The sequence below is a fragment of the Puma concolor genome, chromosome E1, assembly GCF_028749965.1.
Source record: "Puma concolor isolate L17-30 chromosome E1, mPumCon1.1.hap2, whole genome shotgun sequence".
Lineage (NCBI taxonomy): Eukaryota > Metazoa > Chordata > Mammalia > Carnivora > Felidae > Puma > Puma concolor.
Genome location: NC_141680.1, coordinates 13,553,003 through 13,556,165, shown reverse-complemented (window position 1 = coordinate 13,556,165; position 3,163 = coordinate 13,553,003). Strand labels below are relative to the sequence as shown.

The 3,163-nt window shown below is 58.8% G+C and overlaps 1 long non-coding RNA gene across 1 annotated transcript; it reads right to left on the bottom strand.

The window, feature by feature from the left end:
• Positions 1-1,165: 1,165 nt before the first annotated feature.
• LOC147574118 (uncharacterized) lies at positions 1,166-2,375 on the bottom strand. The gene is made up of 2 exons (XR_015243706.1): positions 2,281-2,375; positions 1,166-1,867 (listed from the first exon to the last, which is right to left on the bottom strand). It is a non-coding gene; the product is annotated as an uncharacterized LOC147574118 (long non-coding RNA).
• Positions 2,376-3,163: the final 788 nt, after the last annotated feature.

Genomic DNA, 3,163 nt, shown 5'->3' with positions numbered 1-3,163 from the left:
GGGAGTAAGTGATTGATCGATGGGGGGTGGGGATGAAACGGGAATATGTGTCTAACCCGCAACATATTCTTTATCGGCGCTGCTTTCACTATTTTGCCCCGATGACTCTTTCCACAAGCGGCGGTCCCACCTGAGCGGGCTCCCTGCATCTTAAGACGTTATGTAGCGAGAGGAAAGGCGTGAGAGGCACAAGTTTGGCGGAATCCATACAAATATAGAGACAATCATCGTTTCTGAGACCAGTAGCCAAAGCTCTGCCTCCGTTTAGGACCCAATGTCGTACTGAATCTCTTTAAAAAGAAATAAATACATAAAAACCAGGTAGGGTCGTTGGCTCGGATAAGGGAGGAAGCTGAAATGCAATCCTGGAGAACAACATAGGGGGTAAGAAGTTGCAAGCCAGAGCGATCTCACCACCCGTAGCCTTTGAAATGATGATTTGGTGTCTTCGGATACAAGAGAGCTCACCCTACGTAGAAGGTTTCCCACCCACCGGTCGTCATGAAGTATCAGAACAGCGCAAGCGGATTCCCGTGCTACGAAAACCTCTCTGCCAACATAATCTGTAACAGCCGCATGGTCTCGTATCGTGTGAGTGTAGCGTCATTAATCGCACCACTCTGCCGTCGTTTGACCTTCCAGCGGATCGCAATTTTCGTTTCTTTTGGCGTGCGTGTGGGTATGCGTATCAGGCTATGGAAAACGATCTAGCCACGTTCGGTCCTCTTTTTCTCATTTCTCATAGATGAGTGATGGCGTCAAAGGATACACCTCAGGAAACCCCAGATGGAAGAGAGGCAAAGGGAAGGGGATTCAGAGTGCTTCTGTGTCCCGTGCCGCCCCCCCCAACACAGCAGTCTCTCCTCCCCCCCCCCCCCCCCCCCCGCCGTTCCAGGTGTTGGAACAACCCGGAAGTGCCTGAATTAGGGGAGTTCTTTGACGGGGGGGGGGGGGGGGGTGTTGGGGAGCACCAGTGCTTGGAAACATTGCTAGGGCTAGCAAGGCTGTTGAGAAACCTCGAGTCAGTGTCGAAGGTACTTGGGGGGGGGGGGGAGGAAGAGGGGGGCGTGGGGTTTCTTTCTCTTTGAGGCGATGGAAATAGTTTGGAATGAACAGTGATGGTCCCATAGCTTTGTGAGTAGTAGACTAAGAGAGCCCGCTGAAGTGTACACACACATATACATTTATTTACTTATTACGTATGCATTCATTCCAGTTGAGTGAGTGAGTGGGAGAGAGGGGGTAGGGAGGGAGAGAATGGATCACCAAGCAGGCTCCAAGGTGTCAGCACAGAGCCAGATGTGGGGGCTGAAATTCAAGAACCCCGAGATCATGACCTGAGGCAAGACTCGGACGCCTTACCGAGTGAGGCACCCAGGTGCCCTTACAAGGATGGGAATTTTGGCACGCGAGTTGTGTTTCCAGTGTTCATAGGTGAGGCAACACATAGAATAGTAAATGTAGGCAGGCAGGCAGGCAGTCGACGTTTTCTTTTTCTTTCCCTTCTGGGCTTCAGAGGGGGATGGCGAGTGTGAGGGAGGGAGTTCATGACACCGGGCGTAGGTGTTCTTGTGAGCTGAGCGGCTTGGGAAGTTCCCCGAACTACATGACCCCACAGGAGAACAGGAATTCCTTCTCGACAGCAAGAGAGTGGGCGACTAGCACCGCCTGAGTGTGGCAGAGCCTCAACTCTAAGTCGGGGTGGGGGAGCACTTCTGCCTTCCCCTCTGGGTTCCAGGAAGGAGGGAAGCTGTCCTTCCGGTCCTGACCCTCCCTGTCTGTCCGGGGGCCCCTCAGCCGCAGAGGTGGTGTTTTGAGTTGTCCCTCTGTGGTCGTCTTTTAACACCAAATACTTCTGTTGAAGGTGCTCGGAGAATTAACACAGGTTGATATTTCCAAAATGATCTTGAGATCCTATCCTCTGCCCCTCTGCCCCTCCGCCCCTCCCGTGCGCGCGTGAAAACACCCACCCACCCTCCACCCCCCCCCGCCCCCGCACACCCACCCACCCCGCCCCCGCACACCCACCCACCCCGCCCCCGCACACCCCCCACCCCGCCCCCGCACACCCCCCACCCCCGCACACCCAGCCACCCCGCCCCCGCACACCCCCCCGCCCACGCACACCCCCCCACCCACCCGCCCCCGCACACCCACCCCCCCCTTCCCATTCCTTCTAACTACAACTGTTCCCATTTCCATCCATGTACTCCCAAACAGCTTCCTCAAGCCCCACCGCCCACCCCGTCGACCTCTTTGGGTAGTATAAAAGCGACCAACAGGCAGGGGGCGTCCGGGCACCACGATGGTGGAGTGAGGGAGTCCGTGTGTGACGACCACGGGCCGATCGCAGCAGAGCGGCCGGGACGCAGCACCTGCCTCGCCGGCGCACGGCCTCATCCCCAGCCACCTGGGTCAGTAGCGTTTCCCGGCTGGGGTGGGGGGAGGGGGACACGGAACGGAGGGCGCACCAAGAGGGCTTTGTGGATCGAATGGACGCCTAACCGAGACCCTCCTTCCTGCCACCAGATACCGTCTGTGGATGGTCGTCGTCTCGCCGTCACGCAGCCCCCACCAGTGCTACAACGAAAGAAACGGGTGTCCAGGATAGTAATGCAAACGAAGGCGGGGCCGATCCGATCGGGGGAAGCGGCGACAGGAGTGGAGGTGGGAGAGGAAAAAAAAAAAAAAAAAAATCACGGGAAGAAAGGACAGGCGTGGGCCACGGCGGTCGCGCCGGGGGTGCAGCGGGTCAACGCTCGTCATCGAACCCGGGGACTCGGGTGGCCGACCTCACCGGGCCCAGAGTCGCTAGCGATCCACGGATTTCCTAAACTTTGGGGTAGACGGCTGCGGTGAAGTCCAGCGTGCCGGTCAACCTCGGGGACCAGGTCAACGGATCCCCAGCTCCACAGATCCCAGGTCACGGGGCTCGGCCGTGCTGGTAGAACTCGGGTCTCAGATCCGCAGATCCCAGCGTCCCCGGCTCCCAGCGTGCCGGCCGACCTCAAGTCCCAGGTCACCGGGTCCCCCGGCTTCCCGGCGTGCCGGTCACCCTCGAGCCCCAGGTCACCGGTCCGCGGGGCCCCGGTCCCCGGCGTGCTGGTCGACCTCGAGCGCCAAGCGCCGAGCCTCGGGGTCCTCAGCCCCCAGCGTGCCGGTC